Genomic DNA, 20,008 nt, shown 5'->3' on the forward strand with positions numbered 1-20,008 from the left:
CACAATGAATCAAATCCTAATTTCAAGGACATTAACAGATCAAGAAAGATTCATCTCAATCACACTTAGCCTGCTGAAGTACACACCACAGATTAGGCTGTGGTTTAACCTCAAATTGTTGTTAGCTAATTTGTACCCTCTCCCCTCACGTTCAAAATAAATAATTTTGTACAACTGCAAATTTTAAGTCTCTTAGCTGGAAGTGACGCTAGATGCATTGTTTCCCGTTTCAGATTCCATAACAAGCCACTGTATATTAAAAGGGACTTACCCTTAATTAAGGGTATTTCAACTACATTTGGGATTCTGTCACTAAAACAGTTTAATCAATATTTTAATAGGGACAGAAGGTTGGAAGAAGCAAGGACTGCATTATAAAATGGAAAAGATTGGCCAGTGAACCTCTCTACATCCAACTGTTACCAAGTGTATATTTTCTGTTCCATGGTTAAATCAGCACTTTTCTGTATGCATTGTCTACTCTAGTTTCACAGTCTGCTGTCTTCAGTGAAGCACGATCCCACCAGTATCGAGTAACATCACTTATCCCTGGCATGCCTCAGAGCGGGGAAAGGGTGGGAAAAAAAAAGGAAGATGCTTTTATGTTGTAGAAAGAAAAGGCGTACTTGTGGCACCTTAGAGACTAACTCAATTCTGTCATTTTGGTGGTCTCACTTCAGACCTCTTGCACTTCACAGAGCAGTATTATTCTGACTCGATAGTTACCAAGGGTCAGTGAACTAATAGAAAGAACCTCTCACCATTGCTTCCTGTCCAGCTGGACCTATTAATCCAGTGCAGTATGGCTGAATCTCCCAGCTCTTAAGAATGGCATGGGAGGGGAAAGACATCTTAAGAGAACCCTTTAGGTTAGTGAGACAGAACACAATCCAGGCTCCTACTCATTGTCTGATAGCAAGGGGATTGGGTACAGATGCTGCTCTCCACAATAATCCAGTTAGTTCACTCAACTGCATGGTAGGCAAAGAACAGCTAGTTCAAAATCTTGATAAGATGCACCCAAGGAAAAACAAAGTGCGAGAATCAGATCTCCCCCCTCCCCCAAAACAAAAAGGGTGCCAGAATTGAGGCTAGAGAATCCTGCAGTGATCTCTTCAAAGAAACTGAAGTTAAATAACATTTTCCTTCACTTATACGGACAAACAAATATTTTTTGTATTCTCGCTCCTGGAGAGCAAGAAACTTTACAGATGTTCTAGATGCGAAGTTAAAATTGTAACAAACCCTATGTGCAAGAATTGGCCAGCTGAAGAAAAGGAACATCCTAATCACCATCATCCCCCTTACCTTGGGAAAAAGTTCCAGGCCTGGGGAGTCCCAAATAGAGATTCCTTTTTGGAAGCCAAAGCCAAGCAATTAAACTGTGTATTGAGAGGGGAACAAATAGCTATTTTACAGACATCTGTAACAGATAATGGTAGCAGCCTTGCCTCAATTTTAAACCAGCTTTGTTAAGACCTATTTTCAAACTAGGTCGGAACTACAAAGACAGTTACCTGCCTCTTTCAGATACAAAAACAAACAAAACCCAGCCAAAAGGATCTGGCCATGGACCTAAGTTCCAGAGCAAGTTTTTCAGACTCTGGATTCATCCATCTAAGAAAAGTGTTGCAAAATTAAATAAATAAAATCTTCCTCCCCAAATAAGCCTTTCGACCCTAAGAAGAATGACACAGACATACCCATCTACCCAAATAAAATCTTGAAACAAGCAAACAAAAAAACCCAAGCAGAATTTTTACTCCAAAAGAGACGATCCAGAGGCTCCATGAAATCCACCACAGACTTCACTGCTGGTATTAATTGTACGTGGAAGGTGCTCAGATGCCAAAATGATGGGCTAGCATATGTAACTTTAAGACAGAGGTAACAATGTGAAATGCTATCTGACATCTACACAGACATAGCATTTTGTTGGACAATGCTGTTAAATGGGTATTTTAAAAAAAACCACATACACACAAACAAGGAACTGAAGTGCTTTAGTCCATTCCAAGTAGCACCCCAAAAGGACCTTTTAACATCAAGTGCACAGCAATGGGCATACATTTGTTGGAAGAACACAGTCAGACAAATAGACTCATTAAAGATGGAGAACAGTATTCTAGATTTCCCTCCAAGGTGCCAAATCCATAGCACTGCATTATTGGAAGTCTGATATTTAATGGCAATGGTTCAGCAACTAGAGCCTGAGACTCACTATACAAGTCAATCAGTGATCAGGAAGACATACTGTTCTAGTGACTTTCAAGGAGCAGGGGGAAAGGAAAGGCATTTTTAGCCACCTTGTTAGGACCTCAATCTCTTATGGGACAGGGATTTTTTTTTTAAATTTTATTTTATTTTAAGCCACAGAGACACTAATCTAATCTACTTTTAGTAAGTTCATGATAGGCCAAAATATCTGGAGAGAGCAGATCTTTAAAGTTCGGCTCAACAATTAAAGTACTCAATCGCTCAGTTTTTGCATAGGGTGAACAGAGGACTCCACGTTGGTCTGCAAGCTTTTTCCACTGGCAATTGTTCCCCCTCTGGCACCCACCAGAAGGACATTACTCACCTGCTCTGAAATACAATTTCCTTCATCTATACACTCTTTTACAAGCTATCAACGAAGATTCTGGGGCGGGGATGAAGTAAGGTGCCTCAGTTTTGAGGGATCCAAGGCCCAAATCACAGCCTGATGGACACTTTGTGAACTCTGTTGCAAACAGCAATGCAACCACACTTGTCTGCACCACTACAGGGATATTAGGATCAAATTTTGTCTCTACTGAGTTTTGCCAGTACCTTTGCTGCCAGAGCAATTGGTGCAAAAGCATATAGCAGCCTCCTTCTCCAGTGACTGAAGAACATGTTCCCTTGCTAATGCAGTTCTTTATCTGAGCCATGAGAAGACAGACATTAGCTTCTTGTTTCATCCAATGGCAAAGAGATCCCTTCCCAACACCTCCCTAGAGGAAGGTCTGATCTGTCACTCCCTAATCCAGAGACCACTCAAAGATCTACCAAGGAGACTCATTACATCATTAAGTATTCTCCTTTCCTGCCAAGTACGTGGCAATGAAAAGGTCACATGGGACAGAGTGCACTCCTGAGGGAGGGGTGGGAAGATAGAGAGAAGAATACTAGGTCTCTAGGCCATAATCTCCAGCATGTTTACATACAACTACTGTTCTTGAACAGACCAAGTTCCAAGTATGTGGACTCTTGATTCTAGGCAGTCACAACCCTAGCCACTACAATTTAGACATCAGTGTTTGGAAGTCCATCTTTAATTGTATACTCTCCCTAGACTTTGACTAAGCTAGACAATCCCAGATGTTCTCAGTTATCCAGATATGAGGATCTCTGTGATACTTTCTTCCACAGAGGCTGTCTGATATAGAGATATGGTATAGAACTGACACAAACATTCATAGTACAGTCCAAGCTGTCACCTTCTGACTCTTTTCCTTTCTGTTAGGCTGGTGATGTCTATTATGACACTAGCTGGAAAAGTCTTCCTGTGTACTCAGAGTCCCAATCTGTCCAACAAAGGCAATTCTTTAGTTTATCATGAACTCTATGGACTAGCCTCATAGTGGCAACATGGAATGATCTTAGAGCCTTCAGTCATGTACTTGATCAATCATTTAAGTAGACAAACACTTGTGTAAAGTAGCTCATAAATAAAAAGTTTAACAGGGTTCTGATTATATGGGCCAGAGAATGAAGAGGTTACAGTCTATTTAAAACTTTTCTAGCCTGACTTACACAAAGTTAATCCTTCCCATGACTTTTCTACAGCAATTCTGACAGCTGTGTGTGCAATCATTGTACTCCCACTTTAACAGTCAATTTTACATTTGTCATTCAATATAAGATAGTTTCAATTTAGCCACAATCATACAAAACTCAAGTTTATATGTTTAATTACATTTCTAGGTTGGGTGAGAATACCTCACGTAATCCTGTATTACTTTAGGCATGTCTCCACTTCTAAATTCTGTAAGTACTTTCCTCCTCTTCAGATTAAGAGTATTTGCCTGTCAAAACAAATGCTTGCCTCAAAGTTTGAGCATCTAGTTCCATGAACAAACTACATATTACATTCCGCTAACGCCAGCATTGTGGTAAAGCAAGTAGTGTTTACAAACTAACTACAAATTCCATGGTTGATCAGGTGGTGTCAGAGATTTGCTTTCCTCCTTACCTAACCAAAGAGACAGAACGTCTTCAGCAACCATAACAGACAAACAAAAGCCCTCAGGAAACTATGCCTTCTCTCCTAGCTAGCGGAGAAACGTTTGGCAGGTGAAACAAAGTTGGGTGATCAGAAGAATGCAAAGCAAGGTTTCTTTCATCTTTTTTGTTGTTTGTTTTATAGTACAATACCTAGATCACATTTGCAGTATACTAGTAGTTTATTCCACACTAAACTAGTCAAATCCTTAAATAACTACAGTTTTGAAAATTCTGAGTTGTAGAATTGTATTTATGGCTTTCAAGGAAGGGAACTTTCAGTCTGAGATACTAAAAGATTCTCCACCTCACCCCCACCCTCAGCAAATTCTCAAAGATAGTGGTAATTATGACACAGAACAAAGTCACAAAACAGTTTGATACTTCAGTGATTTCTGTAAGGTTATATACACGTGTTCTCACCATTAAAGTTAGTAAAAGCCACCATATGAAACCAGAGTCCACTGCATATGTACAGGAGTCCACTAAATGGTAGTTACCTGTAAAAATGACTCTGCAAAAGATGGTGCTGGCTTTGCTACTACTAAGTACATCACAATAGAAGTTGAAAAAACAGACTTTGTAAATACTAAAAAAAAAAAAATATTGTGGGACTGATATGGTACAAAGAAAAGGAGTACTTGTGGCACCTTAGAGACTAACCAATTTATTTGAGCATAAGCTTTCGTGGGCTACAGCTCACTTCATCAGATGTAAGCTGTAGCTCACGAAAGCTTATGCTCAAATAAATTGGTTAGTCTCTAAGGTGCCACAAGTACTCCTTTTCTTTTTGCAGATATAGACTAACACGGCTGCTACTCTGAAACCTGATATGGTACAGTTACTAAGTACACACACTCTAAATAAGGCCCAGAGTGTTTAGACTATTAATTTGAGGCTCCTTTACTATATGTAGAGGAAAGTAAAGAGGAAATGGAAGTTTCATATGTAGATGATTAACCATGATTTGTTGGGGAAGAGAACATGGCTTTTGTAAAGGGAAATCATGCCTCACCAATCTACTAGAATTCTTTGAGTGGGGGTCAACAAGCATGTGGACAAGGGAGATCCAGTGGATGTAGTGTACTTAGATTTTCAGAAAGCCTTTGACAGGGTCCCTCACCAAAAGGCTCCTATGCAAAGTAAGCTGTCATGGGATAAGAGGGAAGATCGCTCATGGATCAGTAACTGGTTAAAAGATAGGAAACGAAGGGCAGGAATAAATTATCAGTTTTCAGAATGGAGAGAGGTAAACAGTGGTGTCTGCCAGGTCTGTACAGGGAGCAGTACTGTTCAACATATTCATAAATGATCTGGAAAAAGGGGTAATCAGTGAGGTGGCAAAATTTGCACACTGGAAAACAATCCAAATTACACATAAAATGATGGGGGTCTAAATTAGCTGTTACCACTCAAAGATCTTCGAGTCATTGTGGATACTTCTCTGAAACCATCCACTCAATGTGCAGTGGCAACCCCCTGCCAAAAAAACCTAACAATGTTGGGACTCATTAAGACAGGGATAGATAAGACAGAAAATATATTGCCTCTATATAAATCAATATTCAAGATGTGGGCGTACCATGGAATGCAGATGGGGTTGCACCATCTCAAAAAAAGATATATTGGAAATTGAAAAGGTTCAGAAAAGGGCAACAAAATTAGGGGTATGGAATGGCTTCCATATGAGGAGAGAATAATAAGACTGGGACTTTTCAGCTTGGAAAAGAGATGACTCGGGGGGATATGATAGAGGTCTATGAAATCATGACTGATGTGGAGAAAGTAAATAAAGAAGTGTTATTTACTCCCTCTCATTACACAAGAGCTAGGGGTCACCAAATGAAATTAATAGGCAGCAGGTTAAAAACAAACAAAAAAGTATTTCTTCACACAACACAGTCAGCCTGTGGAACTTTTTGACAGAGGATGTTGTGAAGGCCAAGGAACAGGGTTCAAAAGACCTAGATATATTCATGGAGGAAAGGTCCATCAATGGCTATTAGCCAGGATGGGCAGGATCATGTCCCCAACCTGTGTTTGCCAGAAGCTGGGAATTGGCAACCGGGGATGGATCACTTGATGATTACCTGTTCTGTTCATACCCTCTGAAGAGCCTGGCATTGGCTACTGTCAGAGGACAGGATATTGGGGATAGATGGACCTTTTGTCTGACCCACTATGGCTGTTCTTATGTAGAACAATTTAGTATGGCTGGCAAGGAACTCATCACCTGAAGTCATGAGGCACTGTGACAATCTGGAAATTCCAGCAACAGACACAGACTTGATAGTACCTTGAAGCTAAATTAGAAACGGCATGTAGGCATCCCAGAGGTTGATGGCAGAGAATTCCCCTAATGAACCACTTCAGGTCACAGACTGAAGTGTTGTCATCCATAAATATGAAGTCTCCAGACACTTTAACAAGTGCCTAGAATCAGACCAAGATACTTCAACCAGGGAATATTTTTCTATCCAGTCTCTTCCAGAACGAAAAGGACTGATTACCTGAATTCCTGGAAGGGGCCATTAGATAGCCTGAATTGCTACCTGTTAGACTAAAGAGCCTGCTATCTCATTTCTGTTCCCACATGTAGGCACCTACATAGTGATCAAGCCACTGCTTAACCTTGTCTTTGTTAGAGTCATCTCCATAAGGCTACTTAACTTATCACTATAAGGACGTTTTCCCATGCTCCAAATCATTCAAATCACACTTCAATAAAAATGATTAAAGATCTAGAACACATGACCCTATGAAGGAAGATTGAAAAAAATTGGATTGGTTTAGTCTGACGAAGAGACAATTGAAGGGGGACATAATCTTTTATGTACTTGAAAACTTATGAGGGAGAAAAATTGTTCTCCTTAACTTGACGATAGGACAAGAAGTAATGGGCTTAAATTGCAGCAAGGTTTAGGTTGGACATTAGGAAAAATTTCCTGTCAGGGTGGTTAAGCACTGGAATAAATTGCCTTGGGAGGTTGTGGAATCTCAGTCATTGGAGATTTTAAAGAGCAGGTTAGACAAACACCTGTCGGGGATGGTCTAGATAATATTTAGTCCTGCCTTGAATACAGGGAACTGGACTATAAAGACCTCTCCTGGTCCCTTCCAGTCCTATGATTCTATGATCTCATGGCTCTTCTCTGTTCTGTATCAGTGACCTGTCCTCTTCATTATTTACCACTTCCCAGTTTCTTGGGTCAACTGCAAACTCTTTCAACAATGATTTTATGGTTTATTTTCCAGGTCACTGAGAAAAAAAATCAAAAACAACTGAACCCTGTGAGACCCTGTTCGAAACACCAGTTACTGACTATTTACAGTTACATTTTGAGATCAGTTAGCCAGTTTTTATTTCATTCAGTACATGCCACATTGATTTTATATTGTTGTAGGTTTTTCTTTTTTTAAAAGATCAAAATATCATGCGAATATAGAATAGCCCCAGGAGGGTGCACCTGGCATCAGCTGTCAAACAGGGCCGGGTCAGAGTACAGCTTCAGAATTTGGAGACAGGGAGGGAATAATTATGAGTCAAGACTTAAGTCAAACCCCATTAGATCGGGGGGGGGGGGGGGGAGGGGGGGGGAGGAGAATAGAGGCTTTCTGGATCCAAGACTGCACGGAGGCCTAACCGCAGGTTTTATAGTTAAACGACTGAATTAACATTTCTGTACTAAATTCCAAGGTGTCATTATTCAGTAAAGCCATAAGCACTACTATGCTGGGAGAGGTTTTGATTAATACACAGGTACTATGAGGAACAGTCTTCTTAGGAGTCCTTTTTAGAAGCTGGAGAAATTTCCGGGAACTCAATATTCATATCTAGTAATGCCATCACTTCTTCCACAGAGGAGAGCAGGATCCCATCAGATTTTGCATGTCCTCAGCCTTACGGGCAATGTTTGACTGACTCTGTCTGAGACATGAGCATGCCTCCAGAGGTCTGCTATGCAGGACTAGCGCTCCCTAGTAGGCTGCATGCATCAGGAGTAACAGCGCCTCTTATAAAAGAGGAGCAAGAGCCTCTCCTGCAGTGCCATTTCTTCCAGATGTCAGAGAAATTGGACACACTGTTCACACACAGATTTTTCCACAAGCGCTGTGATGTCAGGAAGGAGAGGCTACTCAAGCAAAGTAAGATACAAACTGAAATGTAGCCTTATTTCCCAGGCCTAACACTTATCAGCTTCCAAAACAAAGCAAGGAGACAGCATGAGAATTACTTCCACTTGCTGGAGCCAGAACAGGAAACAGAGCTAATGCAGCAAGCAAATATCTGTTTGGGAAAGCAACGCTAGAGCCCCCCCCCCCCCCCACCTTCCTTCAGTTAGCTAATGAAGCAAAGCCACTTGAACTGGTATGAGAGAATAGTGAAGTAGTCATGTTTCTGTATAATATCCTTAACTATAATCTTTGATAACAGTTTTGAATCCTTAATGTTTTGGCAACACAGTAAATAACTGACTTAAGTCATCTGGGAGTCTCAAACTATAGCTTTTTTATTATAAACAAAAACAAGGGTATAAGTCAATTCAACTAAGATTTCTTTTTACACCCCAGGCTGCTGACTAATATTAGAAATGTCACTAAGTTGCTGAAAACAAAACTGATGGTCCCATGAATTGCAAACATTATTTTAGTAGCTGTTGTATGTAGGACTACTACCAGGCAACATCCCCATTCCCTCAAACTTAACTTATATTTCCAAATAAAAATTTGTACTTTGAGCTGGGATTCAAGGTCATCAACAGACTTAAGTCACATGAATCCAATTTTTTCTATTTTACCAGATTCCCAAGTGAGTGAATCTCATAAATCCTCCCTCAATGTCACTCTTCATAATGTGACGAAGTTCCTCCTCTACCTTGGTGGGTCTTGCGCTTATTGGCGGATTTGCTCGCCTCAGAGATTCACGGTTTGGCCATTTTCATGAACCCATAGTCCAGGTCAACTCCTCCTGTGTCTGATCAGGAGTTGGGAGGTTTGGGGGGGAACCTGGGCCCGTCCTCTACTCCGGGTTCCAGTCCAGGGCCCTGTGGAATGCAGCTGTCTACAGTGCCTTCTGAACAGCCGTGCAACAGCTACAACTCCCTGGGCTACTTCCCCATGGCCTCCTCCCAACACCTTCTTTATCCTCACCATAGGACCTTCCTCTTGGTGCCTGGTAATGCTTGTACTCCTCAGTCCTCCAACAGTAAGCCTTCTCACCCTCAGCTCCTAGCGCTTCTTGCTCCCAGCTCCTTACACACGCACCACAAACTGAAGTGAGCTCCTTTTTAAACCCAGGGGCCTGGATTAGCTTGCCTTAATTGATTCTAGCAGCTTCTTGATTAGAACACCTGCAGCCAATCAGCCTGTCTGTCTTAATTGTCTCCAGAAGATTCCTGATTGTTCTGGAACCTTCCCTGTTACCTTACCCAGGGAAAAGGGACCTACTTAACCTGGGGCTAATATATCTGCCTTCTATTACTCTCCTGTAGCCATCTGGTCTGACAGTGTCACAATAAATACTTCTGAAGTGGTGAGAGGAGAGCACACGTGCGTGCACACAGAAATTTCTCATTTTTTTTTAAGTTGTCACAGAAAGTTCATCTGTATGTCCCCCCTTACTATTCAAAGTAGAAGCAATCTTTTTATATATAGTTAATCGTTGTAAAGTTAATTTAAGAAATCAAAGTCACTACTTCAACAGAAAGTGCTTTTAAAATTGTTATGCGAATAGCTTTTTAACCGCTTTGAACTTTGGTTTCAGACACAGCGCAAAGATTTCTCCTTCCACTAGTTTTCTGAGGAGGATATTGTCTTCAGAGGAGAGACATGATGGATGAAGACAATAGACATGCTCTTTGCGTGGTCATAACAGCCTAGAGCAATTTCCTTCTTTACTTCCATCCCAGATGCTTTCATGGCTACACAATTATTTAAGATTTAGTGCTCTCCATGCCAGCTGATTGAAGTGACCTTCAAGCCATTTCCAGGAATTCACATGGAGTGCTCCAATAGCAGAAATATACAATGAAGCATCTATGAAGTTAGAAAACTTGGAATACAAAACAAGTGTGAACGGTCTGCAACGCAGTCTTGTGTGAAGTGCTGTCAACACCATTCATACTCAAATATTTGAATATTCAAAAAACTTCCAACCTTACTATCATCCTTTTGAGTTGTTTTGGACATGCAGGGTCATCTATTCACTTCTCAAAAGCTATTAAGTTTTGATTCTCAAAAGCTACTAAGTTTTGATTTGTATGTTCTCCATGACCATAGCTGTTATAGGGAAACATACCTCCTGCATTCTCTTCTAATGCTGGTGAAAATGAAGCTAAATTGTCTCTTTCAAAAGTGTATGTAATGACCATGAAGAGCCATTAATGGTTTACATTTTATACTGATATTTAGAATTCAAAGCTGAACTAGTAATTAATACTGTTCTTTCCCTCCCCCCATGCTCCATGTGGCATGGATATTATCAGGTCCTCTGCATGTTTCAAGCTCTGCATCATTATAATTTCAACTTCAAGTCAAGAGGGAATTAAACTAGCCATGTAATAATGTACTTTAATTACTGGTCTAAACAGAGAACATCTGCATGCATTGTATTTTGTATTGCAACTGTGTATACTAAAAGGTAAACTTATATTTTGATTATGCATGTCTTATAGTTTCTCCAATGTATGGCAAACATTTTTGCAAGAGTGAGTTATTTTTAACTCTTAAAAAGAAAAGGAGTACTTGTGAGTTGCTCAAATAAATTGGTTAGTCTCTAAGGTGCCACAAGTACTCCTTTTCTTTTTGCAAATACAGACTAACACGGCTGTTACTCTGAAACCTTTTAACTCTTAGCAATTTTAATATTCTAAAATAAAATGTTGTAGCACTGTAGTCTAAAAGCTTGAGTAATTAACAAATATTAAACAAAAAGTTAGATGTATGCTTTAACAAAGCCACATACACATCCAGCAAGACAAGAGATCTGTTTTTAAGTAATTAGAACCTCCTACTAAAAGATGAAACATTTATCCATTCAGACGTGCAATCACGACATGTCCCTATGTAGGCAGCTTAAAAATAAAAACAAAACTCTGTACTATCAATATCACCCCTATTTTGAATGGTCAAGTAGTTGAGCAAGTTCTCCACCCCCAATCCTTGGCTTCTAGCTAGTTCCTCAAAGGGTACCAATTGCTACTGCTTCTGTGATATGGCCAAGTGACCATGAAGAACTGGAATGAAGCCACTTATCATAAAGATGTTAACAGCTCTTCATCACTTTTTAAATCTAGTCCCATAACAAACTATTCCCAAGCACTCCTAGCACAGCATTGTTCAATTAGTAACAGCAAAACATGCAACCACTAAAAAAAAAGTTAGTTTTTAAGCTGAAAAAGTGTCCAGTTTGTCATGGCTTCCTCATTTACAGTTGCTCAATCCAGTTTCTTGGCAAGCTAATAAATAGGGATACTTGATTTTGCAGAATAGCAAGCTTTTGAAGATCTTATTTGTGACCATTACAATCCATGATACTTTGGCTGGTAGTTCTCATGAGGGGCAGCAGGATCTAGTGGTTAAAGCACAGGGATTTGAGTTCAGAGAGCCAGTTTCTCTTCCAAAAAACTTTGCCACCAATTTATGTAGCCTTGGGCAAGTCATTTAGCACCCCATTTTCCTCTCTGTAATAAAAGAATAATATGGCCTTACTTCATAGCACATCTGTGCAGTGTCAAGTATAAAGTTTTGAAACCCTCAAACAAAAGGCACTATATAAATATGGTGATAGCTCTCAGGATATTCAGGACTGTGATTCACCTTGTTACCCCCCTGCCTCCAGTGAGACTAGCCTGTGCTTAACTGGATGCCAGCTCCCTGACACCTCCAGCCTGCTAGTCACCCAAATAATCCCCTCTGGGCGATACCAGCCCTTACTTTGCCTCACAGATTAACAATAGGTGCACCTCAGACCCCAGAACCCTTTGCAGCATTCTCTTGAATTAGACAGCCTCTTATTCACTGAACACTTACGAGGTCTGCTGCCCCCAATGGGACCAGCGTACATGCCTTCTTGATTAATTCAATTTAGGATCAGCTCCTTGTACAAACACCACAGCATTGAGGTATTTATCGTGAAAACAAAGTTTATCATCAAAGATCAGGATTCAAAAGAATGAGTGAAGATAATGGAAATACATGCTTTCTAGAGACTAATCTTAACCTCCTATCTAGAGCAGTCTTATCTCACCCATAGCCTTGGTTGGTAACACTGCAGAAGGCGGATTGTGATCCCATTTTGTACATAAATATGCAGTCCGTTTACTTCTTAGGTACAGGATAACAGGGTGCTTTACATGTCCCCCAGTTATAGTCCCATAAGCCTTTGAGGTGTGCCCTCAGATAAGGCTTTCTTCCCCCTGCCGTTCTTTTCTTCCTTTTAAGTCTCAATCATTCATCTGCATTTAGCTCAGACTGATGATTGAGAGTGAGACAATACTCACTTTACATTGCAACAGATGGATAAACATCTCTGCTCTGACAGGAACCCAGTTTTTCACCTCTGCTGGGGATTAACACCTTGATACAAACCATAAGTAAGTAAACTTTTTTTATAAATATATAGTGACAAAGTTCCTCCTCTACCTTGGTGGGTCTTGCACTTATTGGAGGATTTGCTCGCCTCGGAGATTCACGGCAGCCCTCAGTTTAGCCGTTTTCGTGAACCCACAGTCCAGGTCAACTCCTCCTATATCTGATCAGGAGTTGGGAGGTTTGGGGGGGAACCCGGGCCCGCCCTCTACTCCGGGTTTCAGCCCAGGGCCCTGTGGAATGCAGCTGTCTACAGTGCCTGCTGGAGCAGCAGTATGACAGCTACAACTCCCTGGGCTACTTCCCCATGGCCTCCTCCCAACACCTTCTTTATCTTCATCATAGGACCTTCCTCCTGGTGTCTGATAATGCTTGTACACCTCAGTCCTCCAACACTCCACGTTCTCACTCTCAGCTCCTAGTGCCTCTTGCTCCCAGCTCCTCACACGTGCACCACAGACTGAAGTGAGCTCCTTTTTAAGCCCAGATGCCCTGATTAGCCTGCCTTAATTGATTCTAACAGCTTCTTAACTGGCTGCAGGTGTTCTAATCAGCCTGTCTGTCTTAATTGTCTCCAGAAGGTTCCTGATTGTTCTGGAACCTTCCCTGTTACCTTACCAGGGGAAAAGGGACCTACTTAACCAGGTGCTAATATATCTGCCTTCTATCACTCTTGTGCATGAAAGTTCTGGCTGATGCCCTTAACAGCATCAACGATGCAGAGAAACATGGAAAACATCAAGTTCTCATTATACTGTGCTCTAAAATAATCATCCGGTTTTCAACCGTGATGATGAAGCATGGTTACATTGATGAATTGGAGATCATTGACGATCAGAGCTGGGAAAATTCTTGTTAATCTCACAGGCAGACTGAACAAGTGTGGTGTGATCAGTCCCAGATTTGATGTTCAGTTGAAGGACCTGGATAAGTGGCAGAACAACCTTTTGCCTTCACGTCAGTTTGGGTACATAGTGCTGACAATTTCCGCTGGCATCATGGACCATGAGGAAGCAAGGCGAAAACACACAGGAGGCAAAATCCTGGGATTCTTTTTCTAAAACTTGTAAAAACGGGCATACTAATAAATTGTTCAAATGGAAAAAAAAAATCTCTCCTGTAGCCATCTGGCCCACCCTGTCACAATATATATTATAAAATGTACTTCGTTTGTGTACACACACACACCCCTCCTTACATAGTAGCAGTACATAATATTTATGACAATATTCCTAACCAGTGACTCACCTGTTTTCCTTTCAGAGTGGTAGCCATGTTAGTCTATCAGCAAAAACAATGAGAAGTCCTTGTGACACCTTAGAGACTAAACACATTTATTTGGGCATAAGCTTTCGTGGGCTAAAACCCACTTCATCAGATGCATGGAGTGGAACATATAGTAGGGAGGTATAGATACACAGCATATGAAAAGAGGAGTCTGAACCAGGATGTAACATACCAGTCTCAGGAAATGCTTGTAAACTCTATGCACCCCCTCTAAGGTTGCAAATTTTGACTGGACATATTCCTGGTTTTCATCACATGACAATCTTTAATTAAATATTAATCTATTTAATTCCTGGAGTCTCCAGGATAATTCTGGAGGGTTGGCAACCCTAACCCACTCTGTGCCCTTTTTCCAGCTGGCATTAAGAGGTTCTTGGATCACAAGTGTAAGTTATTCTCCACCCCCGTGGACTTTACAGCCGCACAAGGCTAAAAGATCTCACCTGCCTATTCCGCCCCACCACGACATTTTTCTTAAATAATGGTTTGTAATACAAGCTATTAGAAGACTTTAGAAATAATGTTACTGTACCAAAATTCATTATGTAGTCAGTGTGAATTTCATATTGGAAAAGCTGTTCATTGCTTGTTTGAGAAGGAATACACATGTATAGCTTTCTAACTGAAACTGTACTTTTGATCTTTAATATTTGCATCTTCCTTTCAAGTTAAAAGGTAATGCTGTGGAAGCACTATGGGCTGTCAAAAGGACCTTAGTTAGTTAGTTTCCTGGAGATTTGAATAACCAAATCAGTAAAACCTCAATGTTACAAACACCTCAGGAATAGAGGTTGTGTGTAACTCTACAATGTTCGTAACTGAACAAAACAGTTATGGCTGTTCTTTGACTTAATACAGCTTTGAAACTTTACTATGTGGAAGAAAGTGCTGCTTGTAACCATCTTAATTTAAATAAAACAAGCACAGAAAGTTTCCCTACCTTGTCAAATTTTTAAACTTTTGTTTTTAGTAGTTTATGTTTAATACTGTACTATACTGTATTTGCTTCCCCCCCTCTGCCCTTCTGCCTGATTGCACACTTCCAGTTCCAAATGAGGTGTGTGGTTGATCAGTCAGTTCATACATCTAATGCAGATCCATAAAACCTCACTTACATGATTCCTTTACATATGTAGTGTTCATATACAACAGTTAAAAATCCAAAAGGACTAAGACTATATAGAGCAAAAACATTATAGATTGAAATCCCAGCAAGACAAAGCTCACCATTCAAACTGCAATTAATTCTTAACTTTTGCACGGTACAAAATTATTTCCAGAATGTGGGGCAGAATTTAATCAGATATTATTTTAAAAAATTAAGAGAGACTGGTTTGCTGTGCACGAGTAATAGAAGAAGATAGCCTTGCCCAGAAAAAGGCACTAGCAGTTCAATGAAGTACACAAGAAAGAGTTACCCAGGAAGATTAGTGAAGAGAGGAGTCAAAACAAGCAGACACTGAAGGGCAAGAAACAGAAGTTTCACATTTATCTAGCTTTAATCTAAGGTAGGACTCTGGAACAATTTCCAGTCTCTACACGCAAAAAGTATGTTAGAAACTATAGCAGCAGAGATGACTATTCAGGAGGGATAAAAGGTAAGAGGAAGATCCCCTTTGTAAAAAAAAAAAAAAAAAAATGTACATGAATGCTAAATACAGTATAGTCTAAAGAATACAGGGAATATAAAAAAAAAAAAAAAAAAAGACAAAAACACACCAGAAAAGATGTGCAACAAAGGAAATTTTTAAAAAATATATGCACTTTAAAATTTAAGAAGCAGTTTACTTAATACTCCAGTCTTCCCGCAGGTTTAAAAAAAAAAAAAGTTACTTCAGAGAGCAAGGACCTGTGCATCTGTCCAAGGGGCATATAATTGGTTATTCAAGAACTATTAGTCTGTTTCTTAGCAACCTCTGTAAGCTCTAATCAAGTAAGGCCAAGATTGTCATTTATCCTTGAAATGCCATCCCCTTTCATCTAATAGAGGATTCTAACTGCTATTAGACAACAAATAATAGTTTTAGCCATGGATAATATCCATGCTCATTACACATTTCAGCTGAGAATTCTTTCTAATACCAGAGATCAGGAAAGCTCTTCACTATATGCCTTTTGCTTTATTTCATTTAGCTAACAACTAAAATGCTGACTGTTGAAATAATCCATTTTCTTCCCCTCAATTTGTTTAGATGAGCTGCCAAGCTAAAACCAATGAAACTAGGGGATAAGTGTTTGTAGTTGGATCCTTTGGGAAGGAAGGCACTATATAATCAGAATAATTAGTCACTGGAACAATTTACCAGTGTCATGGTGGATTCTCCATCACTGACAATTTTTAAATCAAGACTGGATGTTGTTTCTATAAAATATGCTCTAAGAATTATTTTGGGGGAAGTTCTATGGCCTATACTATAGAGGAGGTCAGACTAGATGATCACATTGGTCCATTCCAGTCAAACTCTATAAAGAGGTAAAAGAGCCTGGTTCACAAAACAAGATTTTTGTAACAGTGAATGTCTTCAGTATGACTTTATTGAAGAAAAAGCATCTTTATACCACAAGCAGCAGTACGGACATGTTTCCAAGCAAACTATAGGACTTGGAGATGAAATTTCATGAGCCCCCAAGAGTATTTAAGCCCCCAAAACTTGTGAGATGGGTAAGAGGATTATTTTTTCTACCATAAAATGCAGCCTTTTCAATGTGGAACACAGCTGGCAGAGCAACGCTATGGCAAGAGCTAAGACCAAATAGTATATTGTATCCAATTAAAAAGCGCACAGTTAACTTAGATAGAAAGAATGAAATTATCGAAGGAGGAATTTGGATATATGCCACTGAGGACTGAACTGACTCATGAACACTGTCTCACTGGATTTCTGATCGCCTCTATTCTAAAATTCACCCAAGAATGTTCCATATAACATTGTTATGAGTTGATCCCTACTAAATTAAAAGCAACAATCGAAAGGATTTAGATACCTCCTAGCCAGAAGTGAATGGTGGTACCAGCAGCAAGGTCCAGGGCAACTCACTGGTAAGAGGTGTAGCACCTTGACACACCTCCACTGAAAGGGGCAGGATGGTAGGATTCCTGAATAGGTGCTCTCTCTATCCCCTATTCAGCAGCTCCATCTTTTGGATGATCCTCTGCTAAGTTTTGATACATTTGAAGCACCAACCTTGCCCTTCCTCCCCCCATCCCTTTCCTGGAAAAAATATTTCCTCTTTCAACCTGCCCCTAGGAGCTCCTTGGCTGCTGTAAGTAAACCAACAGGGTGGGGAAAGAAGAAACAGCAGAAAGTACGTTTTCCTTCAACTACTGTACCACATCTCCAACCACAATTTTTTATACCCCTTCCCCCACCATGGAGTAGCACCATTGCTTGCTTCTGCCAAGGACTTTTCAATCAGCGTCTACACAAAGTTGACAAAAGAGCATTAGTTTTATTCCACTGATTGGGGGGGGTGGGCGGAGGAGACATGCTTGTGGCAGGGCAGGGGAAAGAGAAATTTATGAGCACAAGAGCATCTACAACTGTCTGCAGACCAAAGGATAGTGCTGCATCTATTCACAATTACTTTTTTAAAATAAAGTTAGTTGAGGTAAAACTACAACGTGCCCTGTCTACACCTAATTTTTATAACCTTTTAGTGATCTCCTTGTAAAAATACTTTTCTTGCTGTAGACATAGCCAGAGTGGCTTCACACTTCATAATAGGGTCAAACTGCTCAAGACAGTATTATAAGTGGAAAGGATACAGAGCTTCTACTATAAATTGTGACGGACAAGAACCTCCTTCCCCACCCTTTACCCTAGGTTTATTTTGTTTAATATATACGTGATTCTTTGATTGAAGATAGACTAGATATTAGAATAATGGATTATTGCATATGTCCTGTGTACTGCAACAAGAGTGTAATGATCTCATTGATGCACAGCCTGGAGTGCCTTGTGAAAGAAATTCTGATTGCCAGGTATCAGTCCATTTCCGATCTACAACACTAAAGCCTGCAGTCTGTATTAAGCTTCAGTATCCTTAAAGAAGAGAACTTTAGTAAAACACTGGTGTGCCAAAGAAGTTTTAAAATGTTAGAATTAAATAAGCTTTCAGAGGCACAGATGTAGAATCACAGAAATGCAAGACTGGAAGGGACCATCTAGTCCAGCCCCCACCACTAAGGCAGGGCTAAGTTTAAACTGTCCTTATATTACTACTATCTGAAGAGTTATCCATATGCCTTTAAGAGTACTTTGAAGGAAGAAAGGTTAAGAAAGTATAACACAAAAGGTGGCAGGCCACTAATCTCTCTGCAATGCCAGATATTTTTACAAGAAATTCTAGGTTCAGTTACAACGGCTGAAATATGCAGAGGACATTAAGGGTTCTCTTTTCACTGAAATTTGGAAGACAGGACTTTTCTATAGTTACATGAAAAGTATCTCTTCATAGTTTCTGCTCTGGGCAAGCTGCAATATTAGTTGTTGGCACACACAGCATGCCCAGAGTGCTTTTTGTGTGTGTGTGTGGGGGGGGGGGGGGGGGAGTAAGTGGCACCTGCAACTACCATTGACATCAAGTGGAGAAGTCCATACTCAGCACACCTGAAAAATCAGAGCCTAGATCACAGTTTCTCAAATACAGCCACCATATTTCCCCTACAGCCACAGCAGTTTCCTGGGCAATGGGGGGAGTGGGAATAGCATCAGCCCCTCTCCTTCCTCCTGCATGTGGCTCCTGCATGCGCTGCCTCTCTGGAGGCAGAGGTGGGACACACAACACTTAAGGAGCAAGGCGAGGAGGGGGTGAGGAGGTGAGCAGCGAGGCGAGCAGCTGGCGGGGGTGGGGTGAGGAGAGGAGGCGAGTGGTTGTGGGGGAGAGGAGGCAAGGCAAGTGGCAGGCATAGAGGGGAGCCCAGCGGGGGAGTGAGGAAGTGAGCAGCAAGCCAGCAGCAGGGTGAGGAGGCAGCGAAGGGCGAGCACATGTGCACCAGGTGGAGCCCCTGACTCCACCCCTTCACCCCCGTGAGTCCCTCCCCTCCCCCCCCAGCAGCCAGAGTCCCAAGACCCACTGTCCTCCCTGCAGCTGAAGCCCCTGCCTGGAAAAGCCCCAAGTGTCCCCCCTTGACCAGAGGAGCCCTGGGCTGGCTGAAGCCCCAAGACACCCTCCCCTCCCCCACAAATCTGGCCCAAGTCCAGAGCACCCCCCCCCCCCTCGGCCAGAGGAATTCTGGACAGACCAAAGCCCCAAACCACACCCACCCCAGAGGAGCTCTGGGCCAGCCACAGCCATGCCTCTCTTCCCCAGACCCAAGCCACCAAGATCTTTTTAATTATTATTTGCACTTCTATTATGTCAAAGCATTTTTAAATTTACTTCAGAGTTGTTGTACAGACAACCACTTTCACCAAAAAAGCAAAAGAAATTAAAAAAAAAAGGAAGTGCTTTCCACATTCTTATTTGTGTTTCTATTCTGTTAGGTCCAGTAAAGAATAGAGAACTGCACATTATTTTGTTTTTACAATATAACCCACCCAAAATCTTACATATATAAATCCAAATCATTGTAATTTATTTATGTGCATATTACTTTAACAACTTTTGGAAAAAATAAATAATTTTAGGAAAAGTGTCAGTGTGTTGGTGGCTGCACTATGAGGCCACCACAAATTTGTTGTGAGAACTCCCTGGCCTACACCATTACTATATTATCGACAGTGAACATGTAAGATTTAACTCAAAAGCTCTCTGATCTAATATTGAAGGGATACTGTTTACATCCTGAAATAGTCCCTCACTCTTTCACATACAAAATCCCAAGAAGAGTTAGATCTGTGAAGACAAGTACTAAGCAGCTGGAAATTTATCCAAACTCACTTAC

The 20,008-nt window shown here is 40.8% G+C and overlaps 1 protein-coding gene and 1 pseudogene across 3 annotated transcripts in view; one reads left to right on the top strand and one right to left on the bottom strand.

Moving 5' to 3' along the window:
- The window catches only part of JAG2 (jagged canonical Notch ligand 2), a 96,468-nt gene that overhangs the window by 65,935 nt on the left and 10,525 nt on the right, over nt 1-20,008 (bottom strand). The window lies entirely within an intron of this gene.
- LOC311522243 (small ribosomal subunit protein uS8 pseudogene) lies at nt 13,491-13,923 on the top strand (annotated as a pseudogene). The gene has a single exon. The product of its transcript is annotated as a small ribosomal subunit protein uS8 pseudogene (transcript).

This window comes from Lepidochelys olivacea (genome assembly GCF_965140295.1).
Source record: "Lepidochelys olivacea isolate rLepOli2 genome assembly, chromosome: 6".
NCBI classification, from domain to species: Eukaryota; Metazoa; Chordata; order Testudines; family Cheloniidae; genus Lepidochelys; species Lepidochelys olivacea.